Source organism: Fundulus heteroclitus, chromosome 1 (assembly GCF_011125445.2).
Source record: "Fundulus heteroclitus isolate FHET01 chromosome 1, MU-UCD_Fhet_4.1, whole genome shotgun sequence".
NCBI classification, from domain to species: Eukaryota; Metazoa; Chordata; class Actinopteri; order Cyprinodontiformes; family Fundulidae; genus Fundulus; species Fundulus heteroclitus.
This window is the reverse complement of record NC_046361.1, coordinates 42,874,689-42,898,546: the sequence shown is the minus strand read 5'-3', so window position 1 is coordinate 42,898,546 and position 23,858 is coordinate 42,874,689. Positions and strand designations below refer to the sequence as shown.

General features: G+C 41.5%; 1 long non-coding RNA gene across 1 annotated transcript; it reads left to right on the top strand.

Moving 5' to 3' along the window:
• The first annotated feature begins 7,688 nt into the window (after positions 1-7,688).
• Positions 7,689-15,448, top strand: LOC118564649. Its single transcript, XR_004931992.1, has 3 exons — positions 7,689-7,958; positions 14,774-14,874; positions 15,352-15,448. It is a non-coding gene; the product is annotated as an uncharacterized LOC118564649 (long non-coding RNA).
• The last annotated feature ends 8,410 nt before the right edge of the window (positions 15,449-23,858 follow it).

Here is a 23,858-nt window from a genome sequence, read left to right as displayed (position 1 = left end):
TATATGTAAACCTTTCTTTTTATTCACAAATTATGTCAAATAAACCAAGACCAAAGACACCATACTGCTGATGCATTGGGTTGCTTGCTTTGACACACATCCTGCATGATCTCCCATATACTTTTAATATGATCTTGATCTGCTCTTTATAGCTATAACAGCTTTAACTATACTTGGAAGTCTTTCCAAAGGTTGAGGAGCTTGTTTATGCAAATTTAAGGCAATTCTTTCAGAACAGCATTTCAAAGTTCAGACAATGATGATGGAAAAGAAGGTCCAACATGAAAGACTAGGTGTTTCGCATCAAAATTTCCGTCTACAATTTGGCCAAATTTGAGAACTAGACATAGAGTTTATAAAGAAAAATATTTGCACACCCATCCAGATAATGTTGCTACAAACTACAAACAGACTGTTGCTACAAACATTTGTTAAAGAATGGGCTGCTCTCAGGAGCTCTGAGAACAACACCGTGTCCTACAGTCAAAAGTCAGTGGTATTATGTATCTTGCACCTTAAAGGTATACTATGCAACCGGGGTTGATTTTCCAGCGAGGCTCCCCCCAGAGGGCGAAAGTAAAAGTGCACTGTTGTAAAGATGCTCAGCTGTTCTGGTTTCCCCGTCAAGCCAGGCGCGGTTGTTTTGAGCTTAGCAGACAGGCGAACGCAACGAAAAGTGGAAAAAAAGCAGTACAAACAATGACTAACACAGTGAAAGTATGAACATGCACAGAGAGAGAGAAACCATTCCCATGTTACTTACAATAGCATCAGCAGAAACGCGAGGTCCGCGTCAGCCTTGCAGCCTTCTTTTTCTTTTAGCTCTCGCCATTCTGAAAAATCTTGCTCGATGTTCACCGTGTACGACTCCTCTCTCTGTCCAGAGCTTTTTTCCTCTTTCTTGCCTGCTCAGACATGGGCTTTCGCTGTTTTCTGGCTGGTTTCACCATAACAACTGCACAAATGAATCTAGCAACCAGCATGCCTTTCACTGCGGGCGTGTAGCAGTTCTCGCCGTAAAGCAGACCGACTCTCGCGATGCACGAGACTTCTGAGCCTGTGGGTGCGGGCCGAGGGCTCCTGCAATTGCAAGTACGGTATTTCTCACTAAAATCTTCAGCACAACTAATAAACAAAAGCTAGTGTACGTTCCCTGTAAGAAGATTATGAAAAATGCATATAAATGCAGAAGCCTTCTTTAAATGTGGAGTTTTCCACATAAACAGGGACAGAGACTGTCAGCCATTTTCATTTTTTTTATTTTTTTCTGGGAAACACTTGATAGTCACGTGACCTGGTGGCAAGCTGATATAAATGAATAGGCCGGATAAAACATCGGACTGAAACATATTAAGGAGCCAAACTGTGACAATACAACGTTTCCCCCTGTAGACCAAAGTGGCCATTACACACTTTTAGTGAGACCCGGTTGCTTAGCTGTTAGCAGTGTTGTAGTCAAGTCACTATGCCTCGAGTCCGAGTCCAGGTTCGAGTCACCAGTGTTCAAGTCCGAGTCAAGTCCAAGTCATTAAAAAAAAAATCCGAGTCGAGTCACTATTGACGTGTGATGTATGACATGAAGCAGTAACATTCCATTGCACTAATAACTCTTTCGCTGTAGTTACCCTTGGTTTTACTCGGTAAAACTACCGCTTTTTCCAAGTCTAAGCGTCTCCTAACCATAGTTTTTAAACATTGTTGTTATGGAATGTGCAACAGCGACTCGAGGTACGCTGATAGGCCGCATATGAAGGATGTTAAAGCCGCAAGCGGCGTTGATCGGCCCTCGCAGCCAAGCGCACTCCAGCCTATTGGCCACCGCTGAGGTGCCGGCCGGGGAGGTTCCCGCACCGCCGGCCGCCCGCCACCGCAGATGCTGTCACGCATTTTCCTCGCTCGTCCACCGGGCGATTCCCACAAACGCGTTCGGCAGCGTTCCACCATTACTCACAACAAATTTGGTGCAGATGCAGCGAGGAGATACAGCCGTTGGATAATGATAATGCATTTGGCCACCGGACCGGACTAAATTGTTCGGCGGCCCGGACAATTTATACCGATTCCTGGACGGTGACTACAAACAGAAAAAAAACGGCCGCTGACGCCATGAACACCGAGCAGGAGAAAAACAACGACTTACCGTTCTATCAACTCGGCCCGTTTTCCCGTCTTTCCAAGCCCTCGACACTCAAGCCATGGTTTGAGCTGAATGTTGGTATGTTGTTCCACAGTTCTACCAGTAAAATGGGCGCCTGGACATCCTCTTGTGAAAGTTTAACAGCTGTAAAGTCGGTCATATCGTTGTATCTGTTGCATGTGTAACGGCTGGTTGCTACGTGCGCTCTCACACTGTTTGCCCTTCCTTAGCGGCAAGGGGCGTTGCTCATGAGATGGTGACGTCACGTGCGCGGTACGACATTTAGATATTAAAATCATACACCAAATAATATTCTAATGACATATTAAAATTATAGCCTAATGATATAAAAAAAAAAGTCGAGTCTTTTTCTCAATTTCCGAGTCAGAATGATCTGAATGTAGGAGTCCGAGTCCAAGTTCGAGTCATCAGTGCTCAAGTCCAAGTCAAGTCACGAGTCTCTAAATTTAGCTAATGACTCGGACTCGAGTTCGAGTCTCGGACTCGAGTCCTACAACACTGGCTGTTAGAGAGCAGTGCACTTGCATCCTGGAGAGGTTGCAAGGTTTTGGCTTTGAATCCCAGACTGCCTCTCTGGGTCCTTGAGCAAGACCTTAGCCCCAGAATGATCCCCAGGCGGCACACAGTGGCAACACAGACATCCTAAGGGATGATTTAAATGCAGAAAACAAAGAGAATTGGAAATAATCATTATTCTAATTGTTTTGATCACATAAACATCTCCCAAGCACTTCTGAATGTATGCAGCGACACTTTCAACTTGCCTCTCTGTGTCAGTGTGATGATTACTTGTTGGTAATAATAATAATAATAATTGAACTTTATTGATCTCACAATGGAGAAATTCACTTCTGCATCTTAACCCATCCCCTCGGGGAGCAGTGGGCTGCTGCTGTGTGGTGCCTGGGGAGCAATCTGGGGTTAAGGGTCTTGCTCAGGGACCCAGAACGGCAGCTTGTGGGAGTTGAACTCAGAACCTCTGGGACAGAAGATCTGTGCTCAAACCACTAGGCCACCACTCCCCCTCCCCCTGCTGCATCCTAGAAAACAGTCAGTTTAGTGCAAATATAAAGCATAACCGTAAAACTGGTAAAGTCAACCAACCCCCAGTCATGAACACACAAAGCTGCTAAAACCAAATGCTTCCAAATGTCTGGAAAAATTGCATACCTTTAGAAATTGGTGCAGAGAATGCTTTCATAGAGATGTGCAATTTCCCAGTGAAACTGCTCTGTGACATTTAGCCATGTTTACATGACAGAAATGTGATCTCACCATATACTGAGGAGCAAACTCTACAAGACTACACTGACTGAGACTAGATGATAATTTAAAACAGAAGGTTGTTAAATATAACTGAACCAGTCCCATCTCCAACAGGCCTGGATTGGTTTGCACTACGAGATCAGCTGGAATTGGTCGACAATAGATAAAAGTTTTTACAGATATGACAAGTCAAACTTTGTGAACTGGAACATTTACGAGCCAAACGTCCCTTGGTACATAGCATCATGTGTGCTGATGTACAGTTCTGGAAAGTGGTACGATGCCTATTGTGAACAACTTTATAAACCAGTTTGCTCCAATATTACAGGTAAGAATTTAGTTTACTTCTGTTTTTCTGCTTCTTATTTAGGCATTAGTTACTTTTATAACTACCTTTACTGTTTTTTCCTATTGTGTTGAACGGTACTCTTTTTTTAGGAGAAGCATTTACCTAATCTGTGTAATTAGAGGAAGGAAGCTGGTTTTAAAAAGCTTTCTTAAAAGAAAACCAATAAATCACAGGTATTGTAATTTAGAATGATTTAAAAAATATCCAAACGGATAAAATCAATGAACTTAAGCCCACAAATCTATCAAAGAGCTGTAAAGAAGAAAATGACATTACAGTCTAATAAGCAATTATCAGTAAATGCAAAAGTAGGACATGAATTCTGCAAAGGACATTACCACTGTCTACCAATGTACAGCAAGTCTCTCTTTTATCATTTCCAGGACAGCATATTGAATTTGTCTTCATTAACACTGCAATGAACTGGATGGACGCCCAGAGCTACTGCAGAGAACACTTTACAGACCTGGCCATTCCTAGAAACCTGTCAGAGAATGAGAAGATACGGGCAGTGATCCCTGCAGGTGTACTCAGCTGGATCAGCCTTTTCAGAATAACCTGGAAGTGGTCAGGCGGACCTATGTATGTGTTTCGACGCTGGCTATCAGGCGAACCTGATGGTGGGACAGAGAAATGTGCAGCTGCAAAATTTGATCAATCTGGTTACTGGGCAGACTGGTCATGTGATATAAGGAAACCCTTTATCTGCCACCATGGTAAGCTATTATTATGTCTGATTTAGCAAAAAATGTATACATCTAAACTAGAACATTATGTGGTAGGTGCTCAGAGGTTCCCAATTGTTTTGAATATGCAAAACACCTCCTTACCGGTGGTGTGGTGGAAAGACACTGGTGTGCTAAAAGTAGCCAGGAGAGGCACGGTGGCCCCCCTGGGTACTAATATGGCTTTTGATCTGGATTTAAATGAATAACAGATCTAATCAGATATACTTAAATGATTTTGTTTAGTAGTTTCCTTGTAAACAAACATCTGTCAAGGCAGCATTTTGGAAATGTAAGATAAGAACTGTTGGCCCATTACCCTATGTTCTTTCACAATTTTTTCTTTAATGTGATTTTATGTGATTTTATTTTTTCTTTCCCAAGACATTATGTTCTGTGGGGTATCTACCTACGATTAGGCCTGAAATTATCCAAACACCTGACAGATTTAGGTTTAAAATAAACAAAGAAACAATCAATAATTTTGACATTTCCAAAAATAAATCACAACTGCTTAAAATACTAATAAAAGTATCAGAGTATGTCAGAAGTATTTTTGCATTATTGTTAATGCATTTATTTTGAAGGTCTATGGGAAGTGATGTGCATGTGTACTACTGTCACTCGTTTTCCTCCTGTTTGGACTTGACGGTGTGTGGCCGGAAGTGAAGGCCAGCTCTGCCAGATTTCATTGGTTAAGCGCAGCTTCTGTTTAAAATCTTGAATAAAAAGTCTACACGGAACAATTTGCGCTCATTTTCCAAATGACGAAAGTCCCTCACAGCGACGGAGAACATTAAACCCGTCCGTCCGTCCGTTGTCTCCCTCTTATCCGGGGTCGGGTCGCGGGGGTAGCAGCTTCAGTAGGGAGGCCCAGACGTCCCTCTCCCCAGCCACTTGGGCCAGCTCCTCAGGGGGAATCCCAAGGCGTTCCCAGCAGAGAGACATAGTCCCTCCAGCGTGTCCTGGGTCTTCCCCTGGGCCTCCTCCCGGTGGGACGTGCCCGGAACACCTCACCAGGGAGGCGTCCAGGAGGCATCCTGACCAGATGCCCGAGCCACCTCAACTGGCTCCTCTGGACGTGGAGGAGCAGCGGCTCTACTCTGAGTCCTCCCCGGATGACTGAGCTCCTCACCCTATCTCTAAGGGAGAGCCCAGACACACTACGGAGAAAACTCATTTCAGCCGCTTGTATCCGGGATCTCGTTCTTTCGGTCACGACCCAAAGCTCGTGACCATAGATGAGGGTAGGAACGTAGATCGACCGGTAAATCGAGAGCTTCGCCTTTTGGCTCAGCTCTCTCTTCACCACAACGGATCGGTACAGCGCCCGCTTCACAGCAGACGCTGCACCGATCCGCCTGTCGATCTCCCGCTCCATCTTCCCCTCATTCGTGAACAAGACCCCAAGATACTTGAACTCCTCCACTAGGGGCAGCACATCCTCCCCAACCCGGAGGAGGCACTCTACCCTTTTCTGGCTCAAGACCATGGTCTCAGATTTGGAGGCACTGATTTTCATCCCGGCCGCTTCGCACTCGGCTGCGAACCGCTCCAGTGAGAGCTGTAGATCACGCCCTGATGAAGCCAATAGGACCACGTCATCCGCGAATAGCAGAGACGCAATCCTAAGACCACCAAAGCGGATCCCCTCAACACCTTGGCTGCTCCTAGAAATTCTGTCCATAAAAGTTATGAACAGAATCGGTGACAAAGGGCAACCTTGGCGGAGTCCAACTCTCACCGGAAACGAGTCCGACTTACTGCCGGCAATGTGGACCAGACTCTGACACCGGTCGTACAGAGACCTGACAGCCCTTATTAAAGGGTCCGGTACTCCATACTCCCGGAGTACCCCCCACAGGATCCCCCGGGGGACACGGTCGAATGCCTTCTCCAGATCCACAAAGCACATGTAGACTGGTTGGGCAAACTCCCATGCCCCCTCCAGAATCCTGCTGAGGGTATAGAGCTGGTCCAGTGTTCCACGGCCAGGACGAAAACCACACTGTTCTTCCTGAATCCGAGATTCGACTATCCGACGGACCCTCCTTTCCAGAACCCCTGAATAGACCTTACCAGGGAGGCTTAAGAGTGTGATTCCTCTGTAGTTGAAACACACCCTCCGGTCACCCTTTTTAAATAGGGGGACCACCACCCCAGTCTGCCAATCCAGGGGAACTGCCCCCGATGTCCACGCAATGTTGCAGAGCCGCGTTAACCAACACAGCCCCACAACATCCAGAGCCTTAAGGTACTCAGGGCGAATCTCATCCACCCCCGGAGCCTTGCCACCGAGGAGCTTTTTAACAACCTCAGCAACCTCAGCACCAGAGATGGGAGAACCCGACCCAGAGTCCTCAGGCTCTGCTTCCTCAATGGAAGACGTGTTGGTGGGATTAAGGAGGTCTTCGAAGTATTCCGCCCACCGACGCACGACGTCCCGAGTCGTGGTCAGCAGCACACCACCCCCACTGTAACATTAAACCCCTGATAATATTACTTATTCAGATCAGAAGGGGGAGGAATGTATCCCCCCCCAGGGATAAAACACGAATGACCAGAGGGGGGGACGTCACAACCAGAGGGGGGGAAAATCCCCCACATTCCCCCCAGCAAATCACACCCTGCATACAAATAACTTAAATATTTTAGATTTATGGCTCTAACACCACTTTTTCCTCTTTAAAAGCCACTGTTAAATGATGTGTTTGTCTGTTTATAACAGCCACCAAGAAAAATCTCTCTACAATTACACTGTCGCGCTGCGCTAAAGGATCCTGTCTATTGCGCAATACGCGATTAATTCGAAAAACTCTGCAAATTATTCTTGCACCTTCTGCAACAGGTTGCAGTCGTAAAAATGGACATGGCTACGGCAGACTTCCCTATCTCCTCCGCTTATAAAGCTGCGATCTAATCTTGTTTACATGAAATAACTAAGTCTGCTCTCGAGCAGGTTTAAGCTGGCGCACATGTTGCTATGACAACAAGTGCAGGAAGTCTTTCGCAGAAACAAACGATCAAAGATCATGCCAAACCATCAACAATCAAATCCAGCTAACTGAGTTAGCGACGTACGAAGAGCGGACCCCTGTTTTGCCACATTTTCGAAGGACTCGTGGATGTTTTCAGACCGAGGACAACCCTGGAATATAGCCGAGTGAGCTCCGTTTTTAGCATTCGCTAGCCCGGTGAATGCTCCGCGTGTGTGACTGGTGAAGTCAACCCGACGAAAAAAAACTATTTATGTTCCCGGTTTGGGGCATGAACATTTTCGGTAAGGAGCAAATAGGTTTGAAGAGTGACCTAAGTGGATTTGTGTTTCCCGGAGTCGGAGAGGAGCGGAGGGCAGAGCGGATAGTGTTGATATCAGGAGGCCCGTGAGTGTGACCCACGCCGTCTTGGACATCCCAGGGCTGGTCGACCTTCGCGAGTGTGTGAAAGATCAAAAGTAAAGGTACCTCATCGCTCTCAACTCACCCAACAGGCCTGCAACGAGGGGGGGTTTCAGTATAGGACATTTGAATTTGTTGTTGATTGTTTAAATCTGTACTAGTGTTCAGTAAATTCAAGATTTATTCATTCATATCAGTTTGATTATTGCCATTGCTGTGTATCTGTGTGTTTGAGGTTATCATTACTGAAGAGGTAAAATAGTGTAACTTTATTCAGTAGAGCAACTAATTAGGGTTTTACAAATTACTAGTATTTGAGTTATATAAGAACTCAGGGGCCCTTACCTTTAGGTGGACTACACATATATAATAGATGACACCAAGTGTGGCCCAGTAAGACTAAACAATAAAAGATCCTATGCATAAATTAATTATTATTTTATTAATTTTTCTCATTTTTTAATTTATTTTATTAATTAAAATAATTAATAAAATTAATGCCTTTTTGGAAATGCTTTTATGTGGAATGTAAATACCATGTAACAACTGCAACTATCGACATAGTTGTGTATCAGAAAAAGATTTAACAAAATGAAAAATGGCAGTTTGTTCTTGCTATCCTAAAGTAATTTTCACATGTTATCTTTTAAGTTTTAAAGTGTTAGCAAACACTTTAAAACTTAAAACAACCCAGGGTCCAGACCAGGAAGCAGAGCCGTAGTTTAACACACCTCTCTGCAGCTTCTGTACTGTTACCCATCCATTATCCTATTGAGACGGTGTCTTTCCCACGGCCAAAACTTAACAGATCAAAAACTTATCTAAAAGGAACAAATCATAAAAACCTAATAAAAATCAATACGGTTCACCTTGAACCTAAAAATAAAACAATTAAATGTGGTCTATTAAATATAAGGTCTCTCCCTCCAAAGACTTTGTTAGTTAACGAATTGATTTCTGATAAACAGATTGATTTGTTTTGTCTCACAGAAACCTGGCTACAAGAGGACTACGTTAGTATGAATGAGTCAACTCCCTCCAATTATTCAAATTTCCACATTCCCAGATCTGTGGGAAGAGGAGGAGGAGTGGCAACCATCTTTCAGTCTGATTTATTAATTAGTCCCAGGCCAATTAATAACTACAGTTCTTTTGAACATTTAACCCTCAGTTTCCCTCATCCAAACTGCAAAGCAATAAAACCTCTTCTGTTTGTTGTTTTGTATCGTCCACCAGGCCCTTACACTCAGTTTTTGGATGAGTTGTCAGATTTCTTATCTGATTTGGTGTTAAATACTGATAAGGCTATTATAGTGGGTGATTTTAACATCCATGTTGACACAGAATGTGATAACCTTAGTGTAGCCTTTAAAACTATCCTAGATTCAATTGGTTTTGCTCAAAATGTGCATAAACCGACGCACTCTCGGCTCCATACTTTAGACCTTGTGCTGACATATGGCATTGATTGTGAAGAATTAACAGTATTTCCTCACAACCCTGTCCTGTCTGATCATTTTTTTAATAACATTTGAGTTTAATCTAACTGAGTTCTCCACCCCCAAAAGAGGGTTCCATTATAGTAGATCTTTATCGGATAATGCTGTATCAAAACTTAAAGAGTCTGTCCCCTTTTTAATATCCTCCGTATTGCAGAAATGCCCTGTAGATGGCAGCAATGTTGTTTCTTCCAATTCACAAATAGATGTCTTTGTAAACGGTATGACTTCGTCATTGCGTTCTGCATTAGACAATGTAGCTCCCTTGAAAAAGAAGGTGATTATTCACAGGAAGCTGGCTCCTTGGTTTAATTCAGAGCTGCGTTCCTTGAAGCACAATGTTAGGAAATTGGAGAGAAAATGGCGCTCTACACACCAAGAGGAATCCTACCTAATCTGGAAGAACAGTCTATTGTTGTATAACAAGACCCTTCGCAGAGTTAGAGCAGCATATTTTTCATCATTAATTGAGGAGAATAAGAATAATCCTAGATTTCTCTTCAGTACAGTTGCCAAACTTACCCAGAGCCACAGCTCTGTTGATCCATCCATTCCCTTAGCTCTTAGCAGTAATGATTTTATGGGATTCTTCATAAATAAAATTGATTCCATTAAAAATAAAATAATTGGCATCCTCCCAAACATGATTACCTCATCCTCAGTAAGTGAGGCAGCGTTGGAGGAATCCTTAGAACCTGCGCAGTGTCTGAACTGTTTAAAAGCAGTAGAGCTTTCTGAGCTATCTAAAATTTTAGCTTCATCTAAACCTTCTACCTGTATGTTAGACCCAATCCCAACCAAGTTGTTTAAGGAGGTATTCCCTCTGATCAGTAGTCCTATTTTAGACATGATTAATCTATCCTTGGTAAATGGATATGTACCACAGGCTTTTAAAGTAGCTGTTATTAAACCTTTACTTAAGAAACCATCTCTTGATCAAGATGAGTTAGTAAATTACAGACCTATATCTAATCTTCTTTTCTTATCTAAAATTCTTGAGAAAGTAGTTGCTAATCAACTATGTGAACATTTACAAAGTAATGACCTACTTGAGGAGTTTCAGTCAGGCTTCAGAGCTCATCATAGCACTGAAACAGCTCTGGTGAAGGTCACCAATGATATTCTCACGGCCTCAGATAATGGACTTGTGTCTATACTTGTCCTGTTAGATCTCAGTGCTGCATTTGATACAGTTGATCACAATATTCTCCTACAAAGACTTGAGCATACTGTAGGGATTAAGGGGAAAGCATTAGGCTGGTTTAAATCTTATCTGTCGGACAGATTCCAGTTTGTCCATGTTAATAATAAATCTTCCTCAAACTCTAGGGTCACTTGTGGAGTACCACAGGGTTCAGTCCTTGGACCAATTCTATTTACTATATATATGCTTCCCATTGGCAAAATTATCAGACAGCATGGGATTAATTTCCACTGTTATGCTGATGACACTCAGCTATATTTATCCATAAATCCTGATGAATCCAATCAGTTACTTCGACTGCAGTCGTGTCTTGATGACATCAAAAGCTGGATGACTTTAAATTTCCTGCATTTAAATTCTGACAAGACAGAAGTTGTAATCTTTGGGCCAGAGTCCTCAAAAAATAAAGTTCTTAATCAATCCCTTAATCTGGATGGGATTAACTTGGCCTCTGGTAATAAAGTTAAAAATCTTGGTGTTGTTTTCGACCAAGACATGTCATTTAAATCCCATATTAAACAGGTTTCCAGAGTTTCCTTTTTTCACCTCCGGAATATCGCCAAAATTAGAAACATTCTGTCCAGGAGTGATGCTGAAAAACTAGTCCATGCATTTGTTACTTCAAGGCTGGACTATTGTAATTCTTTACTATCAGGAAGTCCACAAAATGCAGTTCAAAGCCTTCAGCTGATCCAAAATGCTGCAGCAAGAGTTCTGATGAAAATCAACCAGAGGGATCATATTTCTCCTATTTTAGCTTCCCTTTATTGGCTTCCTGTTAAATCAAGAATATAATTTAAAATTCTCCTTCTAACGTATAAAGCCCTTAATAATCAAGCTTCATCATATATCAGAGCTCTGATTACCCCGTATGTTCCTAACAGAGCACTTCGCTCTCAGACTGCAGGTCTGCTGGTGGTTCCTAGAGTCTCTAAAAGTAGAATGGGAGGCAGATCCTTTAGCTATCAGGCTCCTCTCCTGTGGAATCAACTCCCAGTTTTGGTCCGTGAGGCAGACACCCCGTCTACTTTTAAAACTAATCTTAAAACTTTCCTTTGTGACAAAGCTTATAGTTAGAGTGGCTCATACCCTGAGCTATCTCTATAGTTGTGCTGTGATAGGCCTAGGCTGCTGGAGGACATCAGGGTCTAATTTTCTCACTCTACTGATTTCTACTGTTCTTCAGTCTACTGTTCTCCAGTTTTGCATTGTATTACATTGAAATGACTCGTCATTTCAGCTTTTAACTTTTTGCTCTCTCTCTTTTTCTTCATAGTAGGTACACCTGGTCTGGCGTTCTGTTAACTGTGACATCATCCAGAGAAGACGGCTCACCCGCTACTTCCATCTAATGTAGAACAGATTACTGGATCAATGTGTGCTTCTGTGCTTTTTTGTTTCTCTTGTTGTGTCTCTGCTCTGTCTTCTGTAACCCCAGTCGGTCGAGGCAGATGACCGTTCATACTGAGCCCGGTTCTGCCGGAGGTTTTCCTTCCCGCTAATGGGTGGTTTTTCTTCCCACTGTCGCTTCATGCTTGCTCAGTATGAGGGATTGCAGCAAAGCCATGTACAATGCAGACGACTCTCCCTGTGGCTCTACGGTTCCCCAGGAGTGAATGCTGCTTGTCGGGACTTTGATGCAATCAACTGGTTTCCTTATATAGGACATTTTTGACCAATCTGTATAATCTGACCCAATCTGTATAATATGATTGAACTTGATTTTGTAAAGTGCCTTGAGATGACATGTTTCATGATTTAGCGCTATATAAATAAATTGAAAATTGAATTGAATTGACAAACAATTAACATCTTAACTGTGGCAGAAAAGTCTGCCATATTTCTAATGTCAGTCTTTCTAGTTGTTTTGGGGCGCCCCTTGATGTTAACAGGTCTGAACACAAAGAACTTGTGCATGCATGGTAGAATACCCATTTACCTTAACATAAGATGTTATTTAGCAACAATAATTGAGTAATTGACCTTAAATGCTTTTTATTTTACAAGATAATGTTTTTTGCCCAGCAAATGAGCAAACGTTTTTCCTTCTTTTTTGACATGTGGAAAATGTCAGTTCTATGCTAATAATCTTACATTACAAATGGTAACATTAGTGAGATCCTTGATGTATAACCAACATGTTCTCAAACATGTGTGGTACTTTAGAGCTCCAAAATATGTGGCACTGTAAGTTTAATAAAATTTAGATTCAGTTAATTTGCCATTTGCACTATAAAAAAACACTTTGGAAAACAGATGCAAGTAGCTCAAGTGCACAACGGTCCGGAGGGTTGGGTGGGGGTGGTCTCAGTTTGAGGTTGGCTCTCGGACCCTGCCCTGTGGACAGTGTCCGAAATTAACTTCCTGATTCACGGGCCAAGTTGGCTGGTAGATGTAAAAATCAACCGGCCAGGCATATTTTTTACCGGCCAAAATATTAATCCTCACCAGACCTCTCAATTTTTACCAAAAGTTAAGAGTGAGATTATGTTAATTTGGGGGGGGGGGGGTGCGTGGTTGGGGGCGTGGCTGACTGGACCCTGGAAGAGAAATCTTTCTTTCCTACTTACAGCCAAAATAAATCAATAGCATAACAAATGTCTATGTTCAGTTAAACCAACAAACTACATACATACATACATAGGTACAAGGAGACATACAAGGAGAAACAATTATCAGAGGCAAACATTAAAATATGCATATTTAATTGATTAGGAATTCCCAACGGAGACAAAAGTTACATTACCATTGTTACAAACGTGCTTCTCCCAGGCATTAGAGCTTTTTGTCTGATCTAAGTTACGCAAAGACATCCTTTTAATAAACTGACTGCCCCTCTAGTCTCTTCAGGGGGGGTGGTGTCAAATTTGTTGGAACAAAGAGGCTGTTCTTCTCGGTTAGGGGTTATGATCTCACCCAATCATAAATCGTCTCCCAACACATCCTGCAAGCTACATGTTTATTTTGCCCTCAAAGGGGAGACACAGTCTAAAACCATGCATTCCTCAGTTCTTCCATACAAATACCTGATTCATATAACAACTAAGATATTTATTTTCCTCAACAATACATACATACAGACAGACAGACAGACAGACAGACAGACAGACAGACAGACATAAACACAATACATATACAGAAAAAAGTAGGATGAACCTCTTCATATTAATACTGACTAAATATACATTGTTTATACATATATTTAAATAAAATAATGTTACAACTTTTGAAATGTTCATGAGGTAACTGAAGTACGCATCAGTTTAAGAGGCTCTACGTGCAAATTGATGTTTGAAATTCTATTTCTACATCTTGCTTTAAACATAAGTAATAATGTTCGGAACCAGATCTTCAAGCTTTAATATTTTGTATGTAACAAGTAATTTACTGGTGTGTTCTTGATAACTGACCTTGTGTTTAATTCTTACAGTTTTCTTCTGTAATATAATTAAAGGTTTTATATCTGACAGATGTGTATTCCCTCCAGACTTCTATGCAATAGTTAAAATATTACAATGAAAAAGACAATAAATTTTGTCTTTTTTAATTCAATCATTTTGTCTTCTCCTAAACTATGGTGGAACAGGGGCAATGGAGGCACAATGAATTAGGCGCTTGTCCTGTAACCGCCAGTTCAAATCCCCCTCCAACTGTCTCACTCGTTGTGCCCTTGGGCAAGGCACTTCACCCTCTGTTTGTGTGGCATCCTCGCTTCTATCAGTCTGCCTCAGGGCAGCTGGGGCAACAATATAGCTCACCGCTGTGTGAGCGAATGACTGAATGTAGTGTAAAGTGCTTTGGGGTCCTCAGGATTTAATAAACACCGAAGCAAAGCACAGGCTACTTCTTCAAACAAATCATCTGGATGATCTTTGCTGAGCCTTGGAGATGTGGTTATCCAAGGCATTGTGGGCTCACCATCATGTGGTAGGACGTAAGAGGTTCTCAGCTGTTTTTAGTATCCATAACGCCTCCTCACCGTTGTTGTGATGGAAGCACATCATGGTGCTGGAAGGAGCGTGGTGTCACCCCTTAAAATTCAGCAACAGTATCATATTTCTGCATTTTGCTGATATACTGCAGGCATATCAGAAAGTTACATTTCAGGAGGTGACTCAGACATCCATAGAAGAATAAGAGAGCTAATGAAATGTTGTTAATGTTTGTTTTAAAGACTCTGTGCCTTTCACAAAGCAAGTAGTGAAAGTGAAGCTGGTGGGAAACTCTGCTCTGGATCTGAATGACCCTGCTGTCCTGGAAAACCTGCAGGAGGAGGTAAGTTACATCAGGAAATCACCTCCAGGTTCATTTTAAACTTTTAGTATTTAAACTAAGATATCTTTTGAATCTGGCTGATGTAGAAGTGGCCTGTTGGAATCTTCCTTCTTGCACATCCAGCTGGTTTTAAACAAGTCCAGTTCTTTTTGATTCAAGATTAAAAACACATTTATTTGGGATTGCTTTCGACTGTCCTACCTAAACTGTTTTACTGAAACATAATTAGTTCAATTTTGTAGTCCAACTGTTTTTAATATTTGCTTTTAGTTTATTTTCTCCCATATTTTATTTTGTTTCTACATTTTATTCCAACTTGCTTTTATTCTGTTTTTATTTTCCTATGTTTTAATCATGTAAAGCACTTTGTATTGTCTTTGTACTGAAATGTGCGATACAAATAAATTTGCCTTGCCTTCCAGTAAAACCAGTGACTTGTGCTTTAAACTCATCAAATCAGCAATTCTTGTGTTGCAGCTCAAACAGAAGATAAGGGAGCAGGGCGTGGATGCAGAAATCAGGCTGAGCTGGAAGAAACAAGTGGATGGAAAGATCTTCTACAAGGAGAAGGAGGACCAAAAGTGACACGAAGACATGTTGATGAGAAGCTGTTCAGTTATTACTAGATTCGTTAATATTAAACACACGCTAGACATTATATTAACTAGTCAGCAAAAATTTGTTTTGGTTTAGAAATACAACACTCCTATCTTTTATTATAGCTTTAGTTATGCTCAGGGGCTTTAAGTTGCTTCAACCCATCATGGATTCATGTCAAAGTTTTTTGTTTTGTTGGTCAAAAAGGATCAGCTTAAATCCTTGAAACCAGGTGTTAGGATTACTCCAACTTAAACATTCATTTGTGTTTAGTTTCTGATTTGTTTCCTGTGTTCTTTCCTCTGTGCATTTTGCTTTATACACTCCTACTTCTAGTGATTTTATGTCAGTTTCAGTCTTTCTTAGCTCAACTCTCTGTGTTAATTACTCACCCTGTATGGAGTAAGAAAGCTGTCAAAAAGATATGTGTATGATTTTAACAATTCAGATTCAGATTTGTATGTCAATAAAAATTACACAAAAATTCAAATACAAATTCTGCTCTTATATATGTGAATGTGAAAAATGTTGTGGGTTAGGACAGTTTATAGATGAGCATGAATCTAAAGCTTAGAGTCCAAAGTCTCCTGGATACAACTGTAATTTCTACGAGTCTTCACTTCTATGGACACAAAGTCTGAGGCTTTGAGTAATAAAGTGTTTAAATGTCGTACATCCCCCATATGGAGGAAGTCTTTGCAGTGAGTTTCTTGGTGGAATCATTTTTTTCCTCCACTCCCCAGCAGCTGCAGCACAGCCGCTAACTAGTGTTAGCTAACACGCTACATAAGGCTAAGATACTTTTTTAACATGATTTATCTAATATATTGATTTTTATTAAACTATGCTGCTCCCTTCCAACTCTGGTGCCATCATAGAGTGAGGCGATAAGGACAGAGAAAATAAACAAACTGTAGTCACACACACCAACAGCTCACCAGATGCTTCTGCTCATTAGCCTAGCAATTAGCCATCATGCTAAATCTGGCTGCTGTTTATGAACAGTTTGCACACTGATCTGTCAGCATAGCAGGTATTCAATACAAAATTCCCTTTATTTCCTCACATTTAGATCCACGTGTTTTTTTAAGCTACTAAGAGGAGCGACAGCAGCTTTAGTTGTAGATTAAAGACAACATTGTAACTTTTTATTGAACATTTCTACAGGATATGTTGACGTAGACCCAGTGAGAGCAGATTAAAGGTCCATTAATGCCAGTATGGGATCACAGTGACTTTATAACTTGCTTGATTTATTACTGAAATTGCTAATCTCGTTTCAACTTTATTTGTTACTTTGTAAGACGTGTAAACACACCTGCCAGTCACCAATGCACTTAGATGAGGTGAACACACACCCAACCCTGAGGATATGACATCCAGAATATTAGTTTGACTCTTCTGTCAGACTTCAAACTTTCTGGTTTGTGGTGAAATTGTGTTCTTACCTCTTGCAACTTGTCATCCCAACGGTGCTCACTGGAATGCTGAAGTTTAGAGATCCAATTTAAATCAATGTCATCAGTATGTTTAGCTACAATAAGCTTATGGAGGTTACTCGTAAGAGAAAATTGCTTTCAGAGATCATGAGATGCTTCTTGTGTGATGCCAAGCTAAAAATAGGATTTCATAGGCCATCTTTGTAGATAATCTTGTTAGTTGTTGTGTTCAAGTGGTGCTGGGCCCCGAAATGCAGAACCAGACGTTGGAGAAGGAGCAAAATAACAGTTTATTGGCAGTAGAGGGAGAGGATGAGGGGTTGGAGGCGTCTCCAGACTCAGAGGCTGATTGTGGAGGCAGGCAAGCTCATAGGGGGTGGCAGCTGGAGGCTAAGGAAGCAGTGGAAGGTGTGGCTGGGGTTTTGGTGGCCAGGTGTGGTGCTGGAACCTGGAGACAGAAAGCACATGTAAGGTAATCGTAGAAAATCCCAAAAGGCAGGAAATATGCTTATATTATAGAAGATGTCGGCCGATCTACCAACTAAGCGGTGACTATCTGGCAGCGAGCACTTCTTCTTCTTCTTCTTCTTCCAATTATACATTCTCCCACCTATTCCCATCTGTTTCATTTTTATAAGTAATCCTTCTTTCCATAGTGAGTCATATGCTTTTTCATTATTTCCTTCATTTTTAAAGCTTTCTCTATGTCATTGCTGACTCTAATTAGAGCATCCATTGTTGATCTTCCTGTTCTGAATCCACATTGTTATTCATTAATTAAATTATTCTTCTCAAGAAAGTATCCTAATCTATTAACCATTATTTTCTCCATCCATTTACTTAAATGAGAAGTGGCAGCGAGCACACAGGAGGCCAGGCTCTAAAAACTGCTCCTGATGAAGATTGGTCACAGGTGTGTGCAGTCAACTCCTCCCCGAGCCACACCTATCGAAGAGAAAGAGCACACCCAAACCACACCCACACAGGCTCACTCACCACAGTTAGCCATCCACTTTATTACGCAGAACTTAATTTATGAGCAAAGTTTTGATGTTTTTTTTGCACATGAGAAACTGCTTTTAGATTTATGAATTGGGAGTTTCTTGTCAGTAAACCCTTTAAAAAGATAGTAACCAATAACATTTTTGACATGTTCAGTATTTTTTCTTTTGTTCAACATAAGATGTAGCACTAATAAGATCAGCTCAGAAGTAAATAATTAGCATTATTTACCACTGCCCACTCCTGGTGCCTTGGATATAGAAAAGTTCCCAATTTTAAGTGCAAAATCTGTACATGAAAGTTTGTAAATTTTTTTCTCTACAAATATTTACTGAGGTTTTGGTGTGATAGTCACAGCTATTTCTGACTTTACAAGCAAACTAAGTAATTCCCTAACTTTTGGATTGTTTGGGGAAATGTATACTTTTTGATGAAACAAAGAACTCTTATTAAAGTGATTAAAAATGTTTTTCGGTTTCATGTTTAAATGAGGTTCAAACATATTTAAAACGCTTTCTGTTTACAGGTTGGCACCTGTAGAGTTTTTCCTCCTTTAGTCCGGATCTTTCTCTGAACTTCTTCAAAACAGTCATGTTGTCCCCCCTTTAATCATGAATCCTGTGTAGTGCCATTGAGCCATGATGAGAGCAACATGGGTTGGGACCCTCACATGCATTAAGGATGCTCCCTCTCAGCGGGGTGCCTGCTGTAAACCACCCCCAAAGAACAAAAGAACAGACCTTCTTCTGACCAAGCTCACTTCTGACCAGACTTCCCTCAGACGACTTCTCCCTGGAGCAAGCCAGGACAAAGCTACTGCGTCTCACCTCCTCCCTCCTTGAGACAAAAGGAGGAGAGGGAGGCTGGCTGAACCATGAGGCCACTGAACAGGGACGTGCAGAGGGGGGGGCGGAGGGGGCTTGAGCACCTGCCCCTTTGCCCCTTGGTGCCCAAAGTGCCCTTTTGTCAGGGTTTTTTTTTTTTTTTTTTTTTTTTTTTTTTTTTTTTTTTTTTTTTTTTTTTTTTTTTTTATGTGTACGTGTTTGTTGGTGTGTGCATGGTGCATGTCCAAAAGAATAATAATTTAGATATACCGTGGCTGGTTACATGATCCACATAACGTACCATCACTCTGCCCTACTTTTCCTCTCCCAGCTCCCAGCTCCGCTGCCTCACGCTCGCCAATCTGTCCTGCCCACTGAGCTATATAATACACTGGAGTGCTAATCACCGTCTGTTTGAACGAGTCGCTTTGAAGCCACCAGCCGCCATATTGGTACTCCCTATTTCCCCCCAGTAACTAGGGAATATGTGCGCTACAGCATCGAATAACGAGGATTTTCTCATGTTCAGGGGGGGCTTAAGACTTTTAAAATGTCAAATGCCATATAGTTTTATGTTATGTTCTAAAAATATCAAGTACTGAGAAAGTCATGTGCTGAAATATTTTGCATTTTATTCATTTAAATAATATGTTTAACATTTATAAATATATAAATAACAATGTACAAAAACATATATTTACATATGTGTATACATATATATACATATATACACATACTTATATATACATATATATATATTTAATATGAATAACATGTAAAATATTTCAGCACCTAATTTCCTAGTAGTTGATAGTGTTAGTACATCCACTGACTGTAGAATTACCTATGAAACGTTTTCATACAGCCAGAAAACTGCTTGTTGTTGCAACCAAATCCTATGGGATTCTGTGAGAGTAGGGAGTAGCAAGATGGCGGCCAGTGACTTCAGTTTTTCGGCAAAATCAGCACTCCAGTGTATTATATAGCTCAGTGGTCCTGCCCCTTTAAATCTGCAGCACACTTGACTGTGCTCTGTGCTGTTTAACTCCACTGTCATTGGTTATACTGCTTTAAATCCCGCCTTCCCTCTTTCTGATTGGCTGTTTTCTAGTCTGTCCGTGTGCGTGCTTGCTTGGAGCGGAGATTTCAGTTTTGAGTCATACAGGAATACTGTGGTTACCACAATTAATACTAGGCTACGGAACTAGTCCCAGTTAAGAAACTAATTATCTGCAGTAAAATAGGTGAAAGCTGCTGAGTGCAGTTCTGTAAAGAAGCAGGCGAGAGAGTTTTGATTTATGGAACTTGAGAAATGTAAGTAACCAACGTTAGCATCTCAAAATAGCATCTAATTCTGAAGTATAATGCATTTATCAACAGAAACCTAATCTGTTTTATAAAACTAAATATTTTGTGCCAGGCTGGAGTTCTGAAGCCGGCTGGAAAGATGGAAAAGCAAAGACTGTAGACTATTAAAAATTCTGATTCTTAGCCACAGCTGCCTGAAAAAGAAAGGTGAGGGTTTCCCTTTTACCAATATTTCGTTGCTATTATTGTTTAATTTTTTTGTTGACCCTCTGATGCAGTTCAGGTATAAATAGCAGGTGATATTTCTTTTATATGATATACAACACAACAACACTATATGCTGCCTAAACAACTGCTATATTTTGTTTAGACTTTTACTTATTTATAATAGCGTAATTAGGATTTCACAAAATGATAGTGCTATTTATTTCACTATTTCTACTTCTAGAATTAGAATTACGACAAATACAACCGAGGAACACTATTTACATTGTTTTTATTGTACAAAGATTTCCACACTGTCTATTAGTAAATTAGTGCAAACCAGGGGCCGAGCTAGACATTCTTATCATCAGGGACTTAATCCATAAAATATTACTTCATTACGAGGGTAATTTGGTACACCAAAAAAGTAAAAAGTATTTAATCTGTTGATATGGTCGTAAAATTAATTTAATATAGGCCTTAACATATCTTAAAGTTTTATCTGCTGTTCTTTATTAGTCTTACTAGTATATACCAATAGTACGTGGTTCTCATTTGAGTGATGAAATGGACAACCACTCATGAAACAATTCAGTTTTGGTGTCACCAATCTTACTCAAAGTACAGTATTGGGTCCTCCATGCTCCTTATGTATTAAGATTTAGTGCACATTTAAACATCGACAACTCACTATTGTTAGGGAAATAATTTAATTGTCTGAGAAGATGTAGGTAAGGAGAAGCTGTTATCTACTCTTCAGATATATGATGTAAGAAATGTGTTTGGAATGTTGCAGATGGTAAAAATTGATAGGTCTCTGTTGCTGGTAAGTTCAAATGCAAACTTTTTCAAAGTGGGAAAAAAGTCTCAATTCAACGTTCATCAGATCGGGCGCTGCTTTATAATTTATAATAATAATAGAACTTTATTGATCTCACAATGGAGAAATTCACTTCTGCATCTTTACCCATCCCCTTGGTGAGCAGTGGGCTGCCACTGTGCGGCGCCCGGGGAGCAATCGGGGTTAAGTGTCTTGCTCAGGGACCCAGAATGGTAGTCTGTGGGAGTTGAACTCAGAACCTCTGGGACCCAAGATCAATGCTCTAACCACTAGGCCACCAGATTAACAAAAAGCATCTAGTGTGTGTCGTGCTTATAAAATCTGTATAAATGTAGTAAGAAATACTGCTTTTCTCTTTAGACAGAAGAAACGCGCCCTGACGCTCAAGTCAAGCATAAAGAAATAGGAGCATGCATACTGCGTATGATGTCAGAGCAATGAAGTGTCCCTAGGGTTAAAGTTCAAATCAAACCTACGCCCTTGATTCCATGTTACATTCTTCATAGTATGGGTTGGTACATTTCAGCCGGTTGTATAGCAAGGTATGTTTCTGTATCGTGTTTTAAATCCGTGCCCCATGTGCCCTCTTTTAACTTTGAGCACCTGCCCCTCCAACGGTCTCTGCACGTCCCTGCCACTGAACCATGAGGCCACATGGTCTCCTCTGCCTGAGACATCTGAAGGAATGTGGCTGGGCCAGCCACGCCTGATCCAGGGTCTGCTTTGACCGGCAGAAATGGGACTTAAGGCCCAAAAGCCTAGCTGCACAGAAAGTAAGATAAGATAAGATAAGATAGTCTTTATTGATCTCACAATGGAGAAATTCACTCGTCACATCGGCTCATACAAGAAGGTGCAGAGTAGGGAAGGTGCATTCAGTTATATACAGTGAATCTTCATATATACAATGGATCAGAAAGAATACCAAAAAATACAAAAAGGGAAATAGGAATGGGCATATGATGTCTGCTGTGCTGCTAAACTCTTCTGCCTGCTTCGATGGAGTGACAAAGGGGGGAGGAAATTCTCGTTCTCTGCGTAGGACCCGACTGAATTCGGAGAATGATCGACCAAATCGAAGTTGCACTCAGAAGTTGCACTCTGACTTCTGTGCAACCAGCCGCACAGTAAAGAATGCCGAAACAGCTTTGTTTATTTCTTCTCAGCCTTTACAGGAATGCAGACTCCAGATTGAGCCGAAAAGCCAGCAAAAGGAGCCACTACCCCAAGCTGAAGGCAAAATCTGCTGAAATCGTGGCTGCAACCGGGTCAGAGGACCCCGCAGATCCCAGGCCTCCAAATCTGACCACAGGTGGCTGCTGCTAGACTACAGAGCCGCAAGCTAGCCCATAGCTGCTAAGCCACTAGCCGCTGCTAAACAGACCAACGATTTCCCTGCTTTTCAGTGCTCCTTCCTTGGATGACCACACGAGGCACCGACAGGTTGGACAGAGAGACTCAAAGGGACAGGTTAGATGGTTTATTGGGAAATGTTGTGTGATGCGTTACACATGGTTGCTTTAAAACAAAGGGCTAACGGAATAGCTCATTGCTAGCATTCAGTACCATGTCATTGTTCGGTGTGTTTTTATGGTTATAACCAGACCTCTCAACTTTTATCAAAAGTTAGGAGTGAGATTATGCTAATTTGGGGGCGGGGCTTGTTTGGGGGCGGGGCTAACCGGACCCTGGAAGAGCCGATGGAGTCAACTCCATCTCATTTTTATCCCACCAGACAATGAAGTAGACATGTATTACTTGTGTTAAAAAGAGAAAGAGACATATTAATACTTTATTGTTCAGTTAATGGATTAAAACATAAATAATACACAATTGTTCAAATAATACTGAATAAAATTAAGTAGATTTTAATTATTGACCGAATTATTATACTGTTACACATTCATCTATGGGTTGTTTATCATTGTAAATCTATAACCTGATTGGTGAATCAGGCTGAGTTTCATCAAGCCTTTATGATCCCCTCAGCAGCAACACTGAAGCACACAGAGGTTCCCGCTGCGTCTTTACGCACCATTCAGCTGCTGATGTCTCCCTCTTTTCAGCTCAATGCACTTCTAGACTGTTACAGTTTATAACCATTATCACCTTTCACAGCGACAGGTTTCTCAGTCAGTCGCCGCGCTGACCAGACAAATCTCTATTGCTCTCGTCAGTGCGCTCTGGGCGCACTGACGCCCAGAAAGCACCTGCTCCGAGGGAGAGGAGGGGGAGAGGAGCAAGCGCGGAGGCACAGAAATACGGTGCATGTAGTTAAAAAAATGCAGAATTAATAAAAACGAAACTTATAAACAGACCAAGTGGCGTTTTAAACTGCATCTGGTTAGCAGAACTGTTTTATTATCCAGCGTGCAGCCATGTCTGGTTCTGAATGGACCGGTCATCTTGCAGCAGCTCTCCCTCCGCCCCCTCCCCTCCTGTGTACGCGGTACAGGATCTTACCGGCTCACTTTCACCACTGTTAAGACTAAAATTATTCATAACTCTGATCACTCTTCCTGCTGCTCTGTTAACACGAACTGCAGCAGGAATTACTGATGGCCACAAGCTGTGAAAGAAGCCGAAACAGCTCAGCAGAAGGCGGAGTTTTGTGGTCCGCAGCCCAGAGGGGCTTTGTGATTTTTATGCGTGAGAAATGCCATGTTTGCGTGTGAAATGTCATGTGTTGCGTGTGAGCGTGTGAAGTTAGTGAAATGCGTGTGTCACACGGTCAATGCGTGAGAGTTGAGAGCTATGGTTATAACAAAG